This window comes from Ursus maritimus, unplaced genomic scaffold, assembly GCF_017311325.1.
Source record: "Ursus maritimus isolate PB19 unplaced genomic scaffold, ASM1731132v1 scaffold_12, whole genome shotgun sequence".
NCBI lineage: Eukaryota > Metazoa > Chordata > Mammalia > Carnivora > Ursidae > Ursus > Ursus maritimus.
In genome coordinates, this window is record NW_024423564.1 from 20,215,590 (window position 1) to 20,240,244 (window position 24,655).

Below are 24,655 nucleotides of genomic sequence, written 5' to 3' on the forward strand. Positions count from 1 at the left end.
GAGCCTGTAGTACGCCCAAAAAAATTGTTTAATTGATTTTCATAGCCATTAGGGTAAGACTGCTGTTTGTTCATATCTACTGTTAAGATTATAGCTTTGGTAGATGAACTGATCTACTGAAAGGGGCAGCTTTTAATCAGTTACCACTATACTGGTCACAAATAGAAATGATATGACAAATGTTGCCAAAGGACATTTAGTTCATATTTCTTTTTACTCCATGTTTCCATTTGTCTTAGGTCATTTGACTCAGAGATTTGTCTAGTTCATATAAGCAGCTCATATGCCCACATTAGTAGTCTTCCTTTATGTTTTCCATTATTTGTACTCTGTGTAAATGTTTTATCTTCTTCGCTGTCTCCATGGATTAATGACCAATTAAAACATTAAGCTGAAATGTGTTTTGTCTTGAGTTTTCAACTGCTAAAAGAATGGTGAACCCAATGTAAAGTAAGTCAATATTTAACACGCATACATCCTATAATAACAATATTCAATCCAATATGGTTATTAGCACTTTAGGGCAGCATCTGTCTTCTAATCGCATTTTTAATGGTAGTTGGTCAAGCATTTCATCATCTGGGAGAACCTAAGAGATGGTGTAAATAGATATGTAGTAAATAGTACACATCAACATATTAGCTAATTACAAGTACCCCCATATAATCAGAAGGATACCGCACTTCAAATCTGACATTCGCACTTCTTTTCAGAAAATCATAATGCATATTTAGGGGTGGCACAGAAAATTGTGCATTATCTGTAATCTAGCTGCTTACATGTATTTCAAGTAATGCCTAAGTACATGTTTAATATAACCTTGTATTTACAAGAAAGATAACATGAAATGAAAGATTCATTTTCTGGCTAACATGTTAAATTCAAATAAACTTATAGATTAATTATATAAAAATATAGCAAATGATTATCATTAGGAAAAAGTAAGGATGAAGAAGCTCCTATATAACCTGCATGGGAAAAATACATTGATCTTGTTTATTTTTCCTGTTCCAAATTATTGAACTTCCAAGGCTATTAATGGAAAATAATAAATATATACAACTCAATTTGATCTTTCATTACTGAATCAATTTCAGTTTTAGGCCAGCAATTGCCCCAGATTAGAAAACTCATTTTCATAAAATTAACACAATATTGGGGCACCTGGGTGGCTCGGTCAGTTAAATGTCCAACTCTTGATTTCAGCTCAGGTCATGATCTCTGGGTCATGGGATTGAGCCCTGCGATGGCCTCCACACTCAGCATGCCATCCACTTGAGGATTCTCTCTCTCTCTCTCTGCCTCTCCCCCATCAAATTAATTAATTAAATCTTGAAAAAATTAACACAATATTGTTTTCCCAAAAAGTTCATGTCTTTTCTCAAAACAAACTTATTTCTCATATTACCAACATTTTACGCTTTATATACTCATCATTATTTTATTTATTGAGAATCTAATATTCCCCATCTTATTTATTTTTTAAGCCTGTAATTGTCCTCATGTTTTTGTGCCATCATGGTATATAAAAACTGCCCAAATATCCTTATTTTAAGCCGCAGCAACGGAAGTATTCCTTGTTTCCAAATTGCTATTTTCTTCCCTTTGCCTCACCTCACTACTGATGGGCCATGTTTGCCTTAATGATTCCAGGTGAGGAAATGCAGGCAAACTACTTAGGCTAATATGTACTAAAACAAAAATGAATAAACTACTGGACCCCAGTCATTCCCTGTGTACTTGCTACTTAAAAAGCTAATGAAAGTTCATTCAAACACTGTAATTTGGTGGGCTTGCCAACAAAATGATAATGAAATAGGCAGGATATCAGGAATTTGAACAGACGCTGTTCTCCAGCACAATGAAATCCCACAATATGCATACGTTCCACCACTTCTGTCATTGCATGAAGGTGGCTCTGGAACCATATGCTCTCTTCGGAGGCCAAGTGTGCTCCTACAACCAGAAAAAAGCTCCAGGATAGGGTCTCAGGTATTAACAATGATCAGCCTTTAGTGGTAGAGTGTAGGGCTGTGGGCACATGAGAGGGTGGAAACAGCATCTCCTCTGTAAAGAACAGTAGTAGCAGGGATCAAGAATGATCTCACCATTACCTTTTCCCACACCCAAGTCTTCACAAGGAGAAAGGAGTCACAGTTACTCTAATGCATCAGCATTATTATTCCATTGAACTATAATCATCTTCACCCAAAAACATTTACTGAGTTTTCTGTGCAAATCATTGGGTAGAAGAACATAAAAGAAAATAGAAATAGCATAGGCCTTACTAGTAAGATAAGGGTTAAAAGTAATTTCAAAAGAATAAATGCGTAAATAGCAGCATGAGATAAATGTACTATGTAGCCTGGGTATTATTAACTCACACACATTTTAGCAACAATGAGCCTTAGATATTCTTCAGTCGAGCCCCATTACTGAGTCACAGAGAGGTTAAGTGGGTTATCCAATGTTGCATGACTTAAAGCTGGCACCAAAACTCCTGGTATTGACAATAAGTGCTGAAATTAATTAAAGAAAGTAACTTCGTCAATATAAAGCCAAAACAGGAAAAGAAATCACTGTTTCTCTTCAATACCTTCACCATTTTATGAGTCTGTGTTCATCCTGTGAAAACAACCTTCAACAGCGTCAAAATGAGCCCCTTGTTTTGCTGCTGTCAGGATTCATCATGACCAGCAGCAGGAAATCATAAGGTTTGAACATGCCATGACCCACTTTACTGATCAGGACATCCAGTTAGTGTGTGACAAGGTTCTGAAACAATCTGCCTCTGCTATTTATTCTTCATTTATTAAATGAGTTGGGAAAATTCACATATAAAGCTAAAAAATTATATGACTATTTTATTCAGCTTTGAAATGAGCAATCTTGCTTATGAGTAATATATTCTTATTTAAAGAAGATACTATAGAAGGAAACAGCCAATTCTTAGAAAGCTAAAGAGAACAGGGAAGCCATGCTGTAAGAATGTCACCAAAATATAAAGTCATTTTCTCTTAGTGCCCATAGGGTAAACCAGGAAAAAAAAAAAAAAAAAAGATACAAAGTAATTACTTAGGTAAGTAAATGAAAATTACATTCACTGTTACAATACTATTGATTTTGTTGCAATTAAAATCCCCAAGTATATACACCACCTCAGGATCATCAAGGCTACCTTTTTGAAAACCTTAAGAAAGACACACACACACACACACACACACACACACACACACACACAATTACTGACATGTAAGAATGGTATTTATCTCCTCCAAAAGACAACAGGAACCAAATAGATCTTTGTTCATTAAGAAATGTTCAAAGCTCATACATTATCAACATGGATAGTAGTGGCAGGCAGATGTTAGAGAAATGAATAGAGAATGAAATCACAAAACACCCAGAAAAATAGGAGATGGTAAAAATATGAGGTGATAAGAACTATCCAGCATGCTTTCCTAAAGGTAAATCTTTTCAGGAAGTGCTGTGGAAATTTTAAAAGATAATATAAGTCCAGTAAAGTGAATGACCAGGTACTAGCAAACCCCAAATGTGTTTAAAATTTGTGCCACATAAACTCTTCCCAACTACAGAATCCCAGTGGAGATGGAGGGTGCTGGGAATGAAAGTGGAGGGTGTTGAGGACATCAAATTACTAATAAGTAACAAAGTACCTTATTGAGAAGATTTTGTATTCCACTAATTTAGCCAAGTACTTGGTTTATAGCTAATAGTAAATACATATTTGTTGCAGAAAATGAAAACAAATGGAGAAAATCTGCTTTCTAGACACAGAACCTAAACCAATGAGATAGTCAAGAGAAGACTGTAATGAATTTAGGGATAAGGAAGAACTGATCCACTAATACATAAAACTCCATATTAGGATCATGAATGTTTAGAAGAGCAATTTGCTTGGGGAAGGGTTGGAAACAAGCTTTTCTTTTGTAGGGCACAATGGGGAAATTACTTTATGACTTTTGCTTGGGAATTTCCCTTTTTAATTATGCAAAAAAATTATATACTGTCAAGTTCAAGCAGTCTCACAAAGCTTTAGCTACATCTCAACTAAATAGCACAGGGAATTGCATAAGGAACCCAGGTAGAAATGACAACAAGTATGTGAGCAACTTTGATCAAGTTAAGATTTTTTTCCAAAGTGGAATTTAAAAAAATAAAGAGATGCAAAAAATAATTCCTGTCTTTTACTGTTTTGTCTACTTAATGTGAACCTTACGCCCAGCTCATTAATTACATAAGACCCTCATTATTTGGGTGAAATATCGTAGCTATGAGTTCTTGTCTGCCCAGCACATTTCTCATCTTCCTATAACTGGGAATAATAGGTCTTTCTTTTTTCAGGAGCCATTTCAAATCCATATAAATAAATAATGGTACCCTCTACTCTCCCAGCCAAAGTAGAGGCATTTGGCATAGTACTGCCTATCACCATACCCTATCCTCCCAGCCAGGAAGAAGCACATGGCCTAAACAAGGTCTGTAAGAATCAGGAATTTTTCAGAATTAACCTGACACAAAGGGTCCTTAATCAACATGTGTTAAATGAATGTCAGGTAACTGAATGAATAAGCTAGTGGGAATAAGTTAGACCTGTTTCTTTCATTTAGAATCATGATGCTGGGAGAATATAATCCTGCCCTGCTCCAGCTTTTGTTGATTTATTACAGGAAGCTCACTGATCAGTAGATGATAATGATGCTGAGATTAAAGGGAAGAAGAGACAAACATAAATAAGATAAAAGTAAAGAGAGAATCATCATGATTCTCCCTCTTGGAACTTCTAGTTTTGTGACTAATAAATTTTATTTTTGCTTCAGTCAATCCAAGTTTCTACCACTTGCCCAAGAAAGCTCACGACAAATACAATAATCTTTGGCAACACTTTAAAAGACCCCCAGAGTACCTAGCAGAAATGGGGGTGATCAAACAAGTAATCATTATAGATTTAAATAAAATATTCATTATCAATGTAAATAAAATTCAAAATTTTCATTGGAATAAGCAGAAAAATTTTGCTCACAGTGCACTTTCAATTCCCAATCGCTCTCACATTAAGCCTAATAATATTACTTTAGGAAAAAAAATAGATACTATTAAGTTCATATATACCACATACCCTGCATAATATAGAAGATTCTAAAAGGCTAGATGTTTATTGTTCCATTTTCGTGATTTAAGATTTTGATGCAGTATTAGAAACATTTATAATTTATTAGTAACTCCCTCTTTCATTTCCTTTTTTCTGATGGCTTTGGAAGGCTATTTTAAATTTGCCATCAACTTCTGAGTTTCATCGATGGTTATTAAGTTTCAGAATCATAAGCTCAGATTCCCATAAGGCCACAAAAAAAAACTACTCTTTAGTGAGCTTAAAAGTGTCTTAAGGGGCGCCTGGCTAGCTCAGTTGGTAGAGCATGTAACTCTTGATCTTGAGGTTATAAGTTCAAGTCCCACGTTAGGTGTAGGGATTACTTAAAAATAAAATCTTAAAAAAAAAAATGTGCCTTACACTGTAATTCTGGTGAAACTAATTCTCCTCATCAGCCTTTGAGAATCAAGCCACAACTGTAAATTATTCCTCACAGTATAGAAGACAAATAAGAAAAAAGAAAGAAAAAAAAAAAACCTCAACTGTTAATTCAACATTCACCTGATAAATGTTTATGGAGTATTCACCAGGATGGAAGTATTGTTCTAGGTGCTAGAGGTTAAAACCATGAAGGCAGAAAGAACTGTGATATTATTATAACCCTGATATTATAGTTGGAGACAGAGATAATCAAGTAAATAAATTAATGAGATAATTTCAGATAGAGATAACAAAATAGGCATAAAATTCAAAAGGTACTGCATTAGAAAATGGCCAGTTCAGGAAATCCACTCTGGGGAGATGATGCTTTAACTGAGATCTGAATGAAAGTTACTAGACATATGAAAACCTGTGAGACCAGCATTCTAAGCAGAAGGAACTGATGTGTAAATGCTCTGAAGAGGTGGTATATTTGAAATTTAAGAAAAGTAGATGGATATCTATCATGGCTGGAGTGTGGGGAGCCAGATGGATTATAGCAGGTGATAAGGTCAGATGGCTCTGTGGGCACGGATTAGTTGGGGAAACCATTAAGAAATTTCATACAGGGGAATGACACCATCTAACTTCCCTTTCAGAAAGGTCAGTGGCTCTGGTGGCAGGGTGAACTGCAGGTCTCAAGATTAGGATTGCGAACATCAGTAGGAAGCTATTATGACAGTCCAGGGGAGACATGATGGTGGCTTGAGCTAAGGGGTTGAAACGAAGAGAAGTGGAATAATAGCGCAGGGTCCTTTTGGAAGTAGAGACAAGGATTTTTAAGAGGTGGGTAAAGGAAAAGAAGAATCAAGGAACCTCATAACTGCATCTGATAATGAAACTTGAAGAATGTGACTCTAATTAACATGGTGAACTTACCAAATCTCCAAGTTAAACTAAATTGTTAAATTTACTCTCACTTTCAGGATACTTAATTCATAAAGTAGAAATGACTGAGCCAACCAATATAATTAAGAATGTGATTTATGATATGATCAAATTTCCTTTGCAGGAAAAATAACCACCTTTAAAAGAGGTACATTATTAGGGTGAAGATGACAATGGGAGTTTGAATATTTCAGGTCTTTAAATTGACAACATTACCCAATCTTATACAGAAATCTCCTTATGAATTCCTTTAGACCTTCTCTCTGTATCACTTAATATGATCTTTAATTCTTACCTCTCATTTTTGAGTACAGGAATTATACCTTCTCGAATTGTAAGCTTACTCTTCTTTACACCCTCTCCATCATTTAACACATTTTTCCCCTCACCATAATGGCTCAATAAACATTTTTCAGTATATAAATCACTTCCTCTCAGAGAAATGTCTCCCCCATCTTCCTTTTTTCATAGTTTACCATTCTTCCAGTACAATTAAGCCAGGGGTCCTCCACAAACCTCGTCGGCTGCCTCTTTCAGTCCTTACAGAGCGTTACATTCTCACAACTTTCACATTTGTTCCTCACTCTTGTCTTAGCACTGTAGTTGCTGGGTCACACTGGCAAGGAAATCAGTCCCTCCATCATTAATGGGACTTCATGTCCCATTTTGTAACAGTGAACATCTCAACTAACAAAAAGAATCTCAATGTTGTACTCCCCTGGGCAAACACTAAAATCCCTTTGTAGATTTTGAATATTTTACTCTCTTGAACAAAACTATTGCCCTTTAAGACATCCTTAATGTTTCACTAGACAACAATTGTGACCAGTATGGTATTTCAAATGCTGTATTTCAAATTCAGAGTTTCAGTGGTATTCCTTTCAAATAGCCTAAAGCTCACTAAGTAATGATAGAATCCACTTTCCCTCTGCTACTGACCATTCATCACATCTCATCTCCCCTACCAAAGAGCATGAAAAACCTCCCTTCCTGCAGACCACAAGACAAATATGAAAGAAAGCCTTTTATACTCAAGTGTAAAAGGAAGACTAATTTTGATGCATTTAAGAAATAGGGTATGGAGTTTCCCAAAGCCAGGCTAGTGGATATCCTCCTTCCTTCTTGCAATGAATTATCAAGAGCAAAATCTTTTTAAATTTTGAGGCTGTGGCTTTTCTCACAATATCTCACCTTCCCTACTACACACTAAGCTCCTAGACCAGTGCTAATAACCACCACAAAGTATTCGCAAAATATTTGTTTAATAAATTACTGCTTACACTTAATTAACAAACAAATCAATGAATGAATAAATGAATAGCGGCTTTGATGGCTAAGATTGGACTTCGAGGGCGGTCTCATTTGGGCCAAATTTTTTTAAACTTTCAATCCAGTCAGATTTGCATTAGAAAGTCTCCTTTGTGCAAACACCCCAGGGCAACTGTGCAAAGTCACTTTGAAAATAAATGCCATCAAATATTAATAAGATAAGCCAAGGGAAATAAGCTTGTAGTTTATCCCAGATAAAAAGCATTTTTTCTTCCCTGAAGTATGAATACACACAGGAATTAAAACTCCCTTCTAGACACCAGACAGAGGCATGCGGGTGGCAAAGCTAACTAGGAACAGCGGAGTGAGTGGAGCATATTGGTAAAATTAAAAGAGTGGAATACCCCCAAAAACCTTAGAAGTTGCTATTTTTTCCCATTAGATTTTCTTCCCGGAACATGCTTATATCCATATCTAATCTAAGGGGGAAATAAATTTAAAGTTGTATTTTAGCAATCTACAACCCCACTATCATTTTCTAAAATAACTAAAGCAGTCCAGGATCTCTAGGGTCTAGAAAGACTTCACATAATCCCACCAAACAAGAAACATAAAGGACGTTAGGCTCACAGCACAACAGCAAGCCTGGCTGGGAATGGAAGGAAAAAGGTTCCATAAGGTCCCCACCCAAATGACAGTTTTCCAGTGAATCGTGAAAAGTATTTAGTCGAATCAAGGAACTACATACTGAAAAAAGAGCCAATCTGTCATTTAACGAGGGCCGTCTGTCCGAGATGCTCCCCACAGCACCTTTCTGGTACGCAGGGGAGAGCCATCCCCAGTTCTAGGGCTGCTCTCACTCGTGGACTATGGACGGATGATAGTCAGAAGAGCACTGGATTAAACATCCAAAGACCTGAATTCTCATTCTAGCTCTGCAACTCATTCGCCAGCTGACTTCAGTCAAACCGTTCACTGCTCTAGCCTTACTTTCCTTACCTAGAGTAAAAACACTGATCCCAATCTCCTGAGACTGCGTGCATGTATGTAAGGCAGAAGCACCGTAAGCTGCAACCTAGACAGTGTGTTGGAATAGGCCCTCTGCCACCAAACCTCTCTCCCACATGCTTAGACAAATGATGTACATACATTTAAAAAAAAAAACAAAAACTTACATGTAAATTTGTGAGCTTTAAAGTCAAGGAAGATCCGTAGCAGCTGGGGGTTCTGCAGCGGCAGTGGCGGACGCGGCGGAAGCTAGGAGAACCAAAGGCGACCTGGGCCTGGCCGCCCCGCAGGCGGCTTTGTGAGCTGCAGACCCTCCGCCCGGGCATGGACACCCTGGACTACCTGCCCAGCAGCCGCATCTTCCCAGTGATGAGCAAACGCAGGCCCCAGTCGATGCCGAGGGAGAGCTTCTGGCCCTTGTGTGGGCCATGCACAGCAACGAGTCCAACTGCACGGCCTTGGTCAGGCTTGCCCGCAGCTCGCAAACCTGCAGAGCCACAAAGGAGATGCATGGCCAGTGCCTCAGCCCCAAGGTCAGCAGGCCCATCAAGGTGCGTGTCGCCGGGCTGGTGTGCCCATGGCGGTGGTAGTGGCGGGAAGATGGATCTGGGGGGGCGGGGAGGGAATAGAAAGGCTAAATCTAAAAGGAAGGGCAATACCATTGTTTGGTGAGGAGGTGGAGTGGCAGTCTGGGCGCGGGAGGAGGGAAGATGGCGCTGCGAGAGGGTTTCTCCAGCATGCCCAGGCGCAAGGCTGCACCGGGGTGCAGAATTTGGGGGATCCGGAGGGAACATCACTCCCTGCTCAGACCTGGCAGCCTGGCAACTCTGGCTGCAGAGGGGCAGTGGCTGGGCCTCGCCCCATTCCCGTCGTCACTAACCTGGCTCTCCAGATCCATTCACAATCCAGCTGTGACCCGGCCCATTTTGAGGACTTCTCTGGCCCTTCTTTCTCAGTCCCGCGGTTTACCATGTATAAAAACATCATACTGTTTTTCCTCAGATTTGTATAGAGTTTAACAACTTGATAAACGTGCATTAACTACGGCACCCGGCGTTGGACATTTTCCCAGTACCAGACAAAAGTAGAAATATATATATATAATATTTAGGTTCAGGTGATTAAAACTGCTACTAGTGAAAACAAAAACAAAAACTTTAAATTCCAGGAAACGTATGACAGTGACTAATTAGTAATATGGTGTAGGTATCCCATTTCCTCCAAATATATCCATGGTAGCCCCTACCCTGGTAGAGAGCTCGGGTATAGAACGAACTAAGTGGACCTACCACTTGTGGATGAAAGAAGATTGTGCACTGGGCCAGAAAGAAAATATTAAAATCAATCTGAGAAAGAATGTCAAAAATCAAGCTGGGATACTGAGTCTAAAATTGTTCAGCTGGGTAGCATTTAGGATGTTAATTGTGTAAGAGAGAAGATTGGAGACCACAACGCTGCCTTTGGTACCTCCTGGCCACTAGAGGGAGCCAGCAATGCCCTGCTGTATAAAGGAAAACCACTTGTTTCAAAGTCTGTACTTTTGGAAGGGCAGGAATTATTTTGATTTTACAGAGCCGCAGGAATCCTTGTCATCAAATTATTCCTCTGGAATATGTAAGGACAGGATGGCAATTCTATTCACTGGAAAGAAACATAATACAGAACACAAGTTCAAGAATTAGAAATCAGGGGCGCCTGGGTGGCTGAGCCCTTAAGCGTAAGCGTCTGCCTGCCGTTCAGGTCATGATTCCAGGGTCCCGGGATCCAGCCGCACGTGTTGCCCCACATGGAGCCCCATATCGGGCTCCCTGCTCCTCCCTCCCCTCCTGCCCCTCCCCCTGCTTGTGCTTTCTCATGCTCTCTCTCTCTCAAATAAATAAAATTTTAAAAATCTTTTTAAAAAATTAGAAATCTGATATGCTGAATATAACTACCCTTAATAACTCATTTGCTAATCAATGCATTGAAATAGAGCAAGCACACTAGGATGATGTCTTGGGGTAATGCACATATTTATTTTTAAACTTGATATCCTATAATTATTTATTCCCTTGTGTCTCAGACATGTGCCAAAGATCCTGAATATGCCTTTGTTTTTATCCCAGCTGGTAGGTCCGGAACCCGATATGGACTGCTATAATGCATACTTTTCTTTTTCTCTGTGTGTAAGTGTATGTGTATATCCACTATATACTATTTCATATGTGCAAAAGTAAATAATATATATGTAAATACTGAAGCATATTAATAGAAAAAAATCAACTAGAACATACATTTAAACTGTTGGCTTCTTCACAAACCAAATTACCTGCCCATCCATACTGATTCACTGCTGTGAATATTGCATTGATCACTTCACTGCTGTTTAAAAACTAGTTTTCATCACACATGCGTACACTTAACTATATATTTTAGATTTCTTATTCTGGAGTTTTATTAAAATTATACTGTATATAGCTTTGTGATTTCTTTTTATCTTCAACAATATGTTTGAATGATTCATCCATTTGTTCCATGTGTCATTCATTCTCACTGCTCAATAATATTCCATGGTAAAGTATACTACACTATTTAATTGTATCTCCTTGTTGGACATTTGGACTGTTTCCACTTTTTGCTCTTATAATCAGTTAACAATACTGCTATGAATATTCTTGCTTAAGCCTCTTGGGACATGAGGCAAGAGTTTCTCGAGGTCATACACCTAGGAAGACGATTTCTGGATCATCATAGGTTGTATGCATCTTCAACTTTCAAGAAAATACTAAATTGTATCCAAATTTGTGATTCTACTTTATACTTCTACTAACAATGTGTGAGTCTTCTCATTGCTCCACATTCCTATCCAGGCTGGCATTTTCAGACTTCTTAATTCTTCCAGTTAAATGGTTCTAAACAGGGGCGCCTGGGTGGCACAGCGGTTAAGCGTCTGCCTTCGGCTCAGGGCGTGATCCTGGTGTTATGGGATCGAGCCCCACGTCAGGCTCCTCCGCTGTGAGCCTGCTTCTTCCTCTCCCACTCCCCCTGCTTGTGTTCCCTCTCTCGCTGGCTGTCTCTGTCTCTGTCTCTGTCAAATAAATAAATACAATCTTTTAAAAAAAAAAAAAGATTGTAAAAAAATAAAAATAAAAAAAAAATAAAATAAATGGTTCTAAACAGTTCCTTGATGAAGTCATAATTTGCATAATGACAATGAACTTTTCAAAAGCTTATTGACCATTTTTATTCTTCCTTTCTGAAAATGTCTGTTCACATTCTTTGTCCAGTTCTCTATTGAGTCGTTTGTTATTTCTTTAATGATTTGCAGGAGCTTTTTTCATATTCTTTATTCTAATCTTTTATCTGTCATATGTGTTGAAAATAAATACTCCCAGATTCTGGCTTAGTCTTTTCATTTTTTTTTTTTTATGAGATGTGGGATTTTTTTGTTTGGGGGAGGTTTTTTTAGAGACAGAGTAAGAGAGGAGCGGGCAATGGCAGAGGGAGAGGGAGAGAGAGAGAATCTTAAGTAGGCTCCATTCTTAGCACAGAGCTCAATCTCATGACCCTGAGATCATGACCTGAGCCAAAATCAAGAGTTGGTCACTTAACCAAGTGAGCCATCCAGGTACCCCTCACTTTCTTCATAGGTTTTTTGATGTCAGGGGAACTGTTAATGTAATCATATTACTATCTTTTTTTGAATGATCATTAATTAAAACAGTCTAGTTTTTATTTTGATTTTTTAAATAGTCTATTTTTAATTAATTAATTAAAATACTCTGTTTTTTTCCTAAAGTTTTTCTAGTTTTCTCTTTTACATTGAAGTATTTCATCAATCTAGAATTGATGTTGGAGTAGGAAGTAAGGTCAGGATGGATTTTTTTTTTCTCATGTATTAATCATTTGTCCCAGCATCACTTGTTTCTAATGATCTACATCATCCTTCTCTCATATCTTTTCATTACATTTTCTCTTTCATCCTGATATATAAAAATTCAATTACATTTTTAAAATGGGTTTTATGTCCAGCTACCTAGCTAAATACTCTTATTAATCCTAATAAATTTTCCAGGAATTACTTAAGGCTTTCATATTGACAATCATATCATCTATATAATTACTTGTGCATGTTTTTTCTATGATACGCTGAGTAAAGTGCCCCCCAGAGATGTCAACATCCAAATCCCCAGAACCTGTTAATATGCTACCTTGTATTGTAAGAGGGACTTTGCAGATGCAATTAAATGAAAGACCTTGAGATGGAGAGATTATCCTGGTGAGCTCAAATAATCATCAGTGTCCTGATCAAGATGGCAGAGAGAGATTGTATTATGGTAGTAGATGTAACAAAGAAAGCAAGATTTTGTAGTGATGTCAGGGAGGGGTCATGAGCAAAGAAATGTAGGTCTCTAAAAGATACAGACGTAGTGAAGAGAAAGGCCATATGCACCCCAATGTTCATAGCAGCATTGTCCACAATAGCTAAATTGTGGAAGGAGCCGAGATGCCCCTCAACAGATGAATGGATAAAGAAGATGTGGATAAAAAATGGAATATTACATTACTCAGCCATAAAAAATGTATTAATCTATTTTTATAAGTCTCCTGTGGGAAACAAACCGAGGGCTTTAGAGGGGTGGGGGGTGGGGGATTGGGATGGGCCGGTGATGTGTATTAAGGAGGGCATATATTGCATGGAGCACTGGGTGTTATACGCAAACAATGAATCATGAAACACTACATCAAAAACTAAGAATGTACTGTATAGTGACTAACATAACATAATAAAAAATTAAAAAAAAAAAAGAAATGCAGGTGTCTAGAAGCTGAGAAAGACAAGGAAACAGATCCCCCCCCCCAGAAGCATCTTGGGGTAATGCACATATTGGGACTCTCACTTCCTCTCCTTCTGCCCTCACCCCCACCCCCGCACTCTTTCACACACTCCCTCAAGAAGGATCTAGCCTGCCAACACCTTAACTTTAGCCCAGTAAGATTGATTTTGTACTTCTGATCTCCAGAACTATAAGATAATAAGTTATCATTGTTTTAAGCTACTAAATTTGTGGTAATTTGTTAAAGCAATCACAGAAAACTAACACACTTCCCAACCTTTTTTATTTCTTTCTCTTGCCTTAACATTTTGTCTAAAGATTCTAACAAAATGTTTTTTTCTGACTGCATGCTTCTCTTTTAGATTCTTAAATATGATAGGAAGAAAAACTTGTCATACTCTCAACGTTTTCAGATTTATTAATGATAAGAAATTTCCAAAAAAGTATCCAAATTCTTTCTAAAAGTTTAATTAAAGCCGAGACATTATTTCAAATATTCCAGGCACACAGTGTTTAATGAGAGTTGCTTAATTCTCATGGCTATAATAGTGCTCTGATTTATATATATTCTTTATGTATTTATTTATGATCAATTGATATCTTCTTTATCTCTGAAAAGGTCTGAAGTATCAAAATTGTTACAATAGGAAGATTAAAAATAACAAAAGAGCATAGCATTCTAAGGAGGAAAGAAAAATAGATGTACCAGGTGCTTGAAATGAGCAGTGAGTACAGTGGGAGTTCTGAAAACACTGTGACGTTGGAGAACTTAATTTGCAAGTTAGAGACTGACTTGCCCATCAGCCAAATATGAGTATAGCTTTATAGGTGTATAAATAGCCATAATTATTTTTTTAAGATTTATTTATTTATTTGGGGGGGGAGTGTGTGAAAGAGTGCAGGGGTGGGGGGGGGAGGGCAGAAGGAGAGGAAGAGAGAGTCCCAAGCAGACTTAATGCTAAGCATGGAGCCCGACAGGGATGGATCTTATGACCTGGAGATCAGGACTCGAGCTGAAACCAAAAGTCGGTCGCTTAACTGACTGAGCCACCCAGGTGCCCCATAGCCATAATTATTAATAGTAATATGGTATCATGAAGAAGTGGGAGTCAACTGTAACTGACACCATGTTCAATGAAATTTGGAGAATTCCATTGAAATGTAGCCTTTATCACATGGTTTATAGTGTAATAATTTCAGTATGTAAGTCAGATCACTTATTCATCGAATACAGAGCTTTAGTTTTAAATATTTAACAGAAAGATGGAGGGAAAAGCTGTAGTTCACTTTTGTGCTTTTTATGACTTCTAACACCATAATTATCATCTTCCTGAGGAAAATAATTATATATTATTTTTTCCATGATTGAGATAAATACATTGAATCTATTGGTTCTCTCTAGCAAGAACTGAATAATCGACGGATTGTAAACTCTGATCTACGGAAGTTTTCTGATAAACCAATAAAATTAAAAAAGAAGGAGTTGTACTCCCTACTTCCTCAGCAGGGACTAAAATAATCATAAAGTTATAAACTCAGACTCTAAAGTGGAGTGCCCTAAAATCTGGGTAGATTTTGTTAAACAGTCTCAGATTGCTTGTAATCCCTTTTGCCTTTCCTAGTCTAGTCTTCTGTGATAAGAACTGACTTCTTTGTTTTTTTATAGCCATTAGTTTAGTTCATTCATATTTTGGAGATACACACCCTTGGCTCCCAATCCATTACTTGCTTTTCTCATAAGTTGTACCTTTTTTCTACTGACTTATTCCTGAAGAGCCAGCTCATTCCACTAGGCTTCCTTCTGTAAAAGAAAACATCAACACAAAGAAAGTTTATTTCCCTCAGCAAGTATTCCTGTGTATTGACCACATGCTGCTTTAACCTCACTACAGCTAGCTCTCTCCCACACCAACTTATACTGTGATGCATAAAATCAAAAAAGAAGAAAGGACACACAATGTTTTCACCTTGAAATGTGCCACTTATCCCTTTCTCAGGATTGAAGTAGCATCATCAGTGGGAAGAGTAAAGAAATCTTTTCATTAACCTGATACAGATTAAGGAACACACTCTCCCCAGTTTGATCTGTTGGCTCAATCTGACTTTGGAGGCCCAGACCTGGTGATCAAATCAAAATGAAAAATAGGAGGTAAAGATATAACTGCTTAGACTGAGCTCTGGTATAGGCCTTAGAAAAGCATAATAATAACAATAATAATTAAAAACTACTTATCATCTAATATGAACCAGACATTTAGAACATTTCATATATGTTTTATATACTTATTCATGTGATCCTCCTAACAATTTTGTGAGTTGGGTACCTATAAAAAATTGAGGAACACAGAGATGAAATAAAAAGCCCAACGTCACACAACTATAAATTATTCTGGCTCTTGACAGTTCCTGAGGTTTTTGTATTATTCAGTTAGCTCACCAGGAAAGGAGACTAGACAGAGATTCATGCAGAACCATAAATGGAAGTTGACAACCAATTCTCCTAATCCAGCAGTGGTAGTTAAGAGTCTGAATGGAACCCACATCCAGTGAAGAGAACATGCAGAGTAGTGTAGTATGCTCTAGGAGGAATACAAGAGAACGATAATACATGGTTTCTACCATCCCGCGTTTTATATTCTAAAGGTAAACTTAGATATTCATATGAAACAATTAAATAGTAATTCAACCCAATATATATTTATTCCAGTCAATTCAATAGACAGTTGCTTGAGCTGGCTCAGTTTTACAAACTGACTAAAGATGACAAAATCAGGATCTGCTTTCAAAAAGAAGAAAAATGGAGGAGGCATGGGATCTGTTTGGAGGATCTCAAGGTTTGGTGGAGGGAAAAGCAGTCTTGTAAATCATCCATTAAAATTTCAGTGTGGTCAGTGCACTCAGGCACTAGGTGCCTAAGAAGTTGTGACTGGCATTTTCTAGAAGACCAAGGAATTCTTGCAGGGAAGATAATGCTTAAGCTAAATCTTAAAGGATACATCTTTAATATTCTATAAATGGAACATTTCTCATTTGAAAACATATTTTCTTTCTGAAACAAAACCATTGATTCTATTTGGCATTTCCTTGGTACATCATAGATATGCAAACCTGAGAGTGTAGCCCATTCATAGACACAATTAAACTTTCTATGTTGCAAATCAGTCTAACTCGGAGCATGGCATTTGGAAAATCAATTTAGTGAAAGGCCAGCTGCCAGGGCAATGGACACATTTGTCTTCACATCAGTAGCTTTCTGCTGGCTAATACAAAAGCTATGTCAGTGACTAGATCAATGCCATTAATAAAGAGATTTTCCAGGTTTAATCCACTGCAATACCTTATTTTCACACATTTAGAGAATGTAAGGATTTAGAAATAGATTGGTTCTTGTCATTATATTTTTGAAATAAGATCAAGATCCAATATTTTGACATATGTATCAGTAGTGCTCCACTTCAGATGCATTCATTCTGTCATTATATCCTTACTGAACACCCACTCAGAGCCAAACACTGTTCTGGTCATAAAGTATAACAGCAGTTCACAAGGCGAAAGACCAACAATAACTACGTAAAACATGAATAAATAAACTAAATTTAGGTAAGAATTAGAAGTTAGATAAGTGCCATAAAGAAGATAAATAAAACAGGGTGGTAGGCTAGGGAATGACTTGAGGGCTGTAAAAGAAAGCTATTTTAGCTAGGATGGCCACAAAAGCCCTCTCCGAAAATATGATATTTTTTTCTAAGACTAGAATGATGAAAAAATACCAACTATGAAAGATCTAGTAAAGAAAATTTCAGGCAGTGGGAACAGCAAGTACAAAGCCTCAGAGACAGAGTTAATCTTGGAGTACTTGAGGAACAAAAGGAAAACCAGAGTGGCTGGAAAATAGTGACAAAGAATGAGAATAGCTAGAGATGAGGCTAGGGATGACAGAAGGTCTTGGAAAATTAGGTAAGAAGTTTGGACTTTCTTTGAATTGGCATAGAAAGCATTGGGAGGTATAAGCAAGATAATGACACAATTAGATTTAAACTTTTAAAAAACTGTTCTAGTTACTGTGAAGAAAATTGACCATATGAGGAAAGAATGAAAGCAGGAAAATCATTTAAGAGGCAACTACGGTTGGGCAAATAAGACATGACAGTGGGTCAGACTAGAGTTATAGGAGCTTGTGACATGACCACATTCATGATGCATTTTGGAAGTAGAGCTAGCAACACACTTGTAAATTGGATTTTGGCTTGGGAGATGATAAAGATAAGGTGCAGAAAGAAACCAAAAAAGAATTGGAAGAGACAAAAATAGAGTTATCTTTTACCATGTTAAATTTGTAATGCCTATTGCATATCTGAGTGAAGATACTAAATAAGCTTCTGGATACACAATTCTAGAATTCAGAGGAAAGATATAGGAGGGGCGCCTGGGTGGCACAGTCGTTAAGCATCTGCCTTCAGCTCAGGGCGTGATCCCAGCGTTATGGGATCAAGCCCCACATCAGGCTCCTCCGCTGAGAGCCTGCTTCTTCCTCTCCCACTCCCCCTGCTTGTGTTCCCTCTCTTGCTGGCTGTCTCTATCTCTGTTAAATAAATAAATAAAATCTTAAAAAAAAAAAAAAGAAAGATATAGGAAAGGGGATTGATATTTGGGAGTTATCATCATATAGACAGTATTTGAATCCAGGGAAAACAGTAAAAGGAAAAGGGGTACACAGAGAGAGAGAGACTCCTGTGGTCCCTAGCATTTAAGGATATGTAGAGGAGAAGGAGAAGCAGGAGAAATTGAGAAAGAGCATCAGTGAGGGAGCAAGAAACCAAGTAAATATGGTATCATGAAGGCCTAGAGAATGATTTCAAAAAGGAGCATTTTGTTAATGGTTGCTGTGAGGTCAAGAAAGATGAGGACAGATAATTAAAGCTGTGATGTGGTGAATTACAGGGCCCTGGTGACCTGATAGGAACATTTCAGAAATTTGGTGGCAATGAAAACTCAATTTAGTAGAATATGTTATCTAGCTATTGCTATGTAACAACCACCACAGAACTCAATGGCTTAAGAGAACAACTATTATTTCTCACAGGTTTATGGATCGACTGGATGGTTCTGTTAATCTGAACCAGTCTCAGCTTATCTTGTCTAGATTAGCTCATGTAACTATAATTAACCAGTGGGTATCCTAGGGGTTAGTTGCTCTAGAATAGCCTCAACTGGAATAATGACTCATCACTCCTTTGCAGTCTCTCAACCTCCCAAAGGACAGTCCTGGCTTGTTTTTAGAATGGTGGCAGGGTTCCAGGAAAAAGGGCAGAAAGGCACAAGGTATCCTGAAAACTTGACTGAAAATTGGCACTCCATTACCTCCCCCACATCCTTTTGGCAAAAGCAAGTCCAAGTCCATCCCAGAATCAGAGTAGGTGAAGACAAGGAAGTTAGAGACCAAAGGACATGGATACAGGGAAGCTATTAATTAGAGCCCACAATGCAGTTAAGTTACTATGCATAGCAAGAGGGTTGAGAAGAAAATAGGAGTGTTTATAGAGACAATCATAACAATTTTGAAGAATTTTGGTGTAAAAAGGAACAGATAGATGGGTACCAAACCAAAGATGATATGGAGTCGACGATACTATTTTGTCTGTCTATTAAATTTTTGGTTTTTAAGATGGGACATGAAAGAGTGTGCTCATAGGCTGATTGAAATAATTCAAAAGAGAAGGAGTTAGGAGAGAAAAGAATAGTTGTAACAAAGTCCACGAGTAGATAGGCTAAAATCAAAGTGATGCATACCCAGTCTCCCTCATATTAAATTGGATATTTGTTTCAGAATTCTTAAGGATTAAGAAAACTTCACCAGCTCGGGAAAAATCTTGTTTAAAAAGGAAAAAAAAAAAAAAGGACTTGCTTACAAATCAAAATTACACACAGAACTGTTTATACCAAAGGAATTTACTTCTATGAAATAAAGCTGTTGCAAGACAATACAAGTTCAGAAGAGTTATCACCTGGGATTAGCGTCTTGATTCCAGAAATCAAAATATTCCGCAATCCTAGTGATGCAAACTGTGCCCTTAGAAAAGTCATTCTCCAATGTAAAACACTGATTTGAATTCATTGTATAAACCTGCATTATTACTATCCTTCTAGAGTGTTACATTTTGAATGTGCAACATTGGGATAGCCTTTATTTCACTAATCACTTTAGGAATTGAAATAGCCATTCAGTTAAAGATTGCTTAAATTTACAAACCACTGCATGCATGCAAAATTCATCAGCTCACTATCGATAGCTGTTGAACTAATTACCCAAGACTTGGGTCAAATGTCTTTGAGTGCTTAATACCATTTAGGCAAATTAGTGCAATGGAGGTGATTGGGGAAGAAAAAGTCACATATTAAACTTTTAAAATCTGAGTTTATTGTACAGTTTTTGCAAAATTTTAGTCATTAAATTGCAGACTGAGAGGGAGTTATGTGTGGCTGACAACGAATGTGATATGTATAGTGACTGTTTCAAAATCAGAAGCCCTCTTTCATTCAAACCAGGGTCTGATTTCACTGGGGACTCAGGCTGACAAGTATTTAAAAACTGAACATTTTATGTCAGTTGTTAGGTCTTTATTTTCATAGTACCGGAAGCTAATATAACATGACTCCTACGTCAAGGACAGAAGCTTCCTAATTTTAAAAGCCTTTCTGCAAATCCTCCCTATATATGATTTCATCCTAGGTAGATTGCCTTGGGCTGCCTGGCGAGATCCTGACAGGACAAGATCATAAACAATTAAACACAAGATGGGCTACTTTAAGGAACTCTTGACTTCTACCTTCCATTAAAGAAAGCATTTCAAAATCGATACTGTCCCAATATTCATCATCTGGTTCTAGGAATGTCTAATTGTACTGAAGCCATTAACAGGGATGAAGGAGTAGGAGATATACATAGTAGGGGATACAGATATAAATATAGATAGATGATAGATAGATAGATAGATAGATAGATAGATAGATAGATAGGCAGAGTCATCACAAAGAGACCAATCAACAACCAGTAGCACATAGAACAAAAAGGAGAGCCAGCTGAACAGATTAGAGACAGGCAAGAAATAAAAACAAGTTTAATTTACTTTGGTACATGCTGGAAGTTATATCACCTGAGCTATATCTTAAAGAGATGGATAGGAATTTGAGAAGGACAATAGAAGATTTTAAGGTGAAGCAAAGCATAGGTCCCAAGGCACGTGATATTATAATATCTACAGGGAAAGTACAAGCAGTTAAGGGTAGAGTGGCTAACACACCAGGTCATGGAGAACCTGGTTTGCTGAGTCTGAACTTCATCCAGTAGGAAACAGTAATTCCTTTCAGATTTTTAAGCATAAGGGTGACGCGAATCAAAGATTTGTGAAGATTGAGAAATGAAGTAAGGAGTATTATATGAATGTATGAGGAGGAAAGACCATATAGGAAATCTATATTGTAAAGTAAAATGTGTAGGACTTAGCAGATATATGGAAATACAGGTAATTCTATGGAAAGAGGGGTGGGGCAGGAAGGGTGGTCACTGAAAGATGTAACACCAGTAGAACAATGCCATGATCAAAAGGCCTGACAGACTAGCTTTCAGCCCTGGAAATTTTGACACCCTTCCCCCGCAAGCAGACATCCACGTGGGGATGACCCCAAAACCCTGAAACAGAGTCTCAAGCAGATATACAGGCAGTTTGTACCATCAGAGAAAACCTAGGACATTTTATTTTATTTGTTTTTAATTTTTTAAAGATTTTATTTATTTGACAGAGAGAGAGAGAAAGCGCAAGCAGGCGGAGCGGCAGAGGGAGAGGGAGAAGCAGGCCTCCCACTGAGCGGGGAATCGGATGCAGGACTCAGTCCCAGGACTCTGGGATCATGACCCCGAGCTGAAGACAGATGCTTAACCAAGTGAGCCACCCAGGCGCCCCAAAACCTACGACATTTTATTCATGGAAACATCAGAGAGTATATAAATGAAGCACATCTTGGGAGGTGCAACAAAATAAAATGACATAAACCTACTAGGATAATTTGAGTGAATAGTTACTATAGCTGCATCCATATCTGCAGATTGTAGGTGAAAATACGCAACCTTTTGGTTTGAAGTAGCTTGTTCTTTCACCAGATCAAATAGCGTGAAAGCAAAAGCACTAATCTCCATGTTCAGCTTTTGCTATCGTCAAAATCAGACTAAACACTTTTGACAACTTCAATTCCAATTTCTCCTCACCACTGAAACCCAACATTTGTGCTTCAACTCTTCCGTGAAACTTTTCCACTAACCTTTGGTTATTTTAAGGTAGCTAATTAATTAAAGCCATTTAGGAAATTATTAACTGAGAAAAGGCGTTTTTAGGGTCAGGATTATAATGGTTTGAGTGGTATTGGGAATACTAATAATTGAAATATATCAAGTCATTTGCTGTTGCTGTTCAAATATGGTAAAACCCTGTAAATGCAGCCCACAAATATCTGAGCCAATATTTTATAAGATCTCATTTGTGAGAAAAGAATCTTCCAGGGCTGTAAAAAGATTCAACATTTTACCTGGCAGACAGAACTTAAACAACAGAGCTTATTATGTAATGGGAAATCTAGTACCTCTCCAGAAAGCTTTAAAAGATGGACCTCTAGCATATTTTTCAGCTCTCCCGCATAGCAGGATAAGCTGATTTTTAAATTTTTAATTGTGAAATCTCTGCATCTATATCATCATGTTAAATATCAGTGGCCAGCTCCTGTAGTTCTTATAAAGCCACTTCCTAGAATTAAATAGACAACTACCCATGTTACAGCTGTAAGATCGGCTCTCTAATCGGAAAGGAAACATCTCGCAAAGGGTGAGATCAAATCCCTTTAATGGGCTATCAACTTGCCGGGAGGAGATCTATTCCAAGCATAAACACAGCCCTCCAGAGATAGTCTTTTTATGATACTCTTAAATGTCTAATAGGTGTTCAACATCGCTGTGAACTTGTGAACCCAGGGATTTAAGGGTATTTATAAGTATGTGGCCATATAGTGCAACACACACACAACACATACGCAAATCGAATGCAGACATGGTCATTGCACTATTATTGCTATAAAAGCCATCTGTATAGTCTCATAAGTCCTAAATAAATAAATGTTTTTAAAATTTACAACTAAAAAAAAACCCTACAAAATGGATTATAGGGACGCTGCAAAATCAGTAGCTAGTCACGTTAACACGAAAAGGTTTAAGAACTGAATGGCATACTGTTTTGTGCTGTTGAATTTTTTAGTTAGATGTGTATTTTCTTGTCTTCATTTAAGAACCCTACATAATAAACTTATTTCTCAAGAGTATACATTTTTCATAATATTGATATTTTTAAAAAGCATTCCAGTTTTGAAAGTGCTGGTTGGCATCCTTTGTTAGGCCTTGGGACTAGCGATTTCAAACTTTGCAAGCAGGCATTTAAATTCTCATACTTAAATAAAAGCAAATCTGTATTTATGTAGCAAATATGATCTTGAAGAAGCCTTTAAAGACAGAATTTCTTAATAAATTACAGTGTAGTAAATAAATGGGGACTTGGCCAGTGAAGTAAAATATATAATAAAATCCTTCAATATGGTAAATCCTTCAGTAAACGGAAAGAATGATCCTTCCATATATATATATTTTGTAACTTAAGATTTAGTGTGTGAGATTTTTTAAACTGAGGCAAATTTATATACTTTATTGGAAAGGAAGAAGCAATTCTAATTACATCAGCTGGGACTTTGGTGAGATTTCTCAATCTTTTTAATACTGAGTAGGTGATTTGAAAAAAAATCACTTCTATGGTCGCTGACCAGTTTATTGTCTACATTCCTCCCGTTAGTTATTTCAAATATCCATGTATCAGGAATCATTTTTAGCTATAAACAACAGAACCCATTCCAACCAAGATATAGTAATAGAACATATTGAAGGCTGTGAGGTCACTAGTAAAATATCAGGGAAGCCTGGAGATACCTGCTTTGCAGACTACACAGCCAGAAAGAATAGTCCAATTACTTATAGAATGTTCTGGTAAAGTTTCCACTGTCACCACCACAGCCCTGGTATTTGTACTGCCCACCTAGAGCCGGAACCGTACCCCCAGAATATGGGTATGTGTGCATGTGTGTGTTACTTCTGAAAGTTTGTTGTCTCTCCATTATTCTCACAAGAATTAATTCTCTGTGTGTGACCTCTTCATGTCATTCTCTCCTGAACTAGGTTCCCAAGTGGGTTCTCCCCAGCCTGCATTTTCACTCTAATGGAAAGGAGGAAGCATTTCTGTCTTCTGCCTTAGACTGATATATCATAAAGTGAGAGATTTTAGGAAGGGTATTCAGAAGGTGCTGAAAGACCATAAACAAGACAAATGTTCACTATAGCCTCTGCCTAGCATCAGTATATCCCATTTTCCTATGCCTAAACTTCCAAACATTGACAACCACCACAACAAATATTTATGTTAATATAATGCACCTATTTTTTTTTAAATGAAAATGCACTCACTCTTTGCCCAAAAGGCAGACTACCCAAGTCACTGGTTGCTGCATCAACTCCAATTCCAGAGCCGACCGACCTCATCCTAATAGCCTGCAACAAATAGATGAGATTGAGAAGTCAACCGTCACCGTTAGGGATAGTAAAATTAAATAGTAAAATAGTAAAAGAATCAAAGAAACAGAGGTAAATTCATTAACACAAAATTCCTAAACATTTAACAATTAGCTCCTATGATCAAAGATTTTTCTTGCTACTAGAAAATCGAACATTCCACAGTAATGTTAGTCAAATAGAGGATACTGCCATGATCTGCCACCACAGCCACTTTATTTAATATCTCATTGAGGAAACACTGGTTTGGCTCAGAAAAGACTATGGATGAAATGATCTTTCATGCATAGCTGATTATCAACAGTCTCTTCTATAATGGCAGGTATTTGCTGGATATTCAAATATTCTCACACTACCTAATCTGAAAGAATAACCCACATATTTTTTCCTAGATATTTTGTCACTAACCCTCCTGTCTGATCAAAG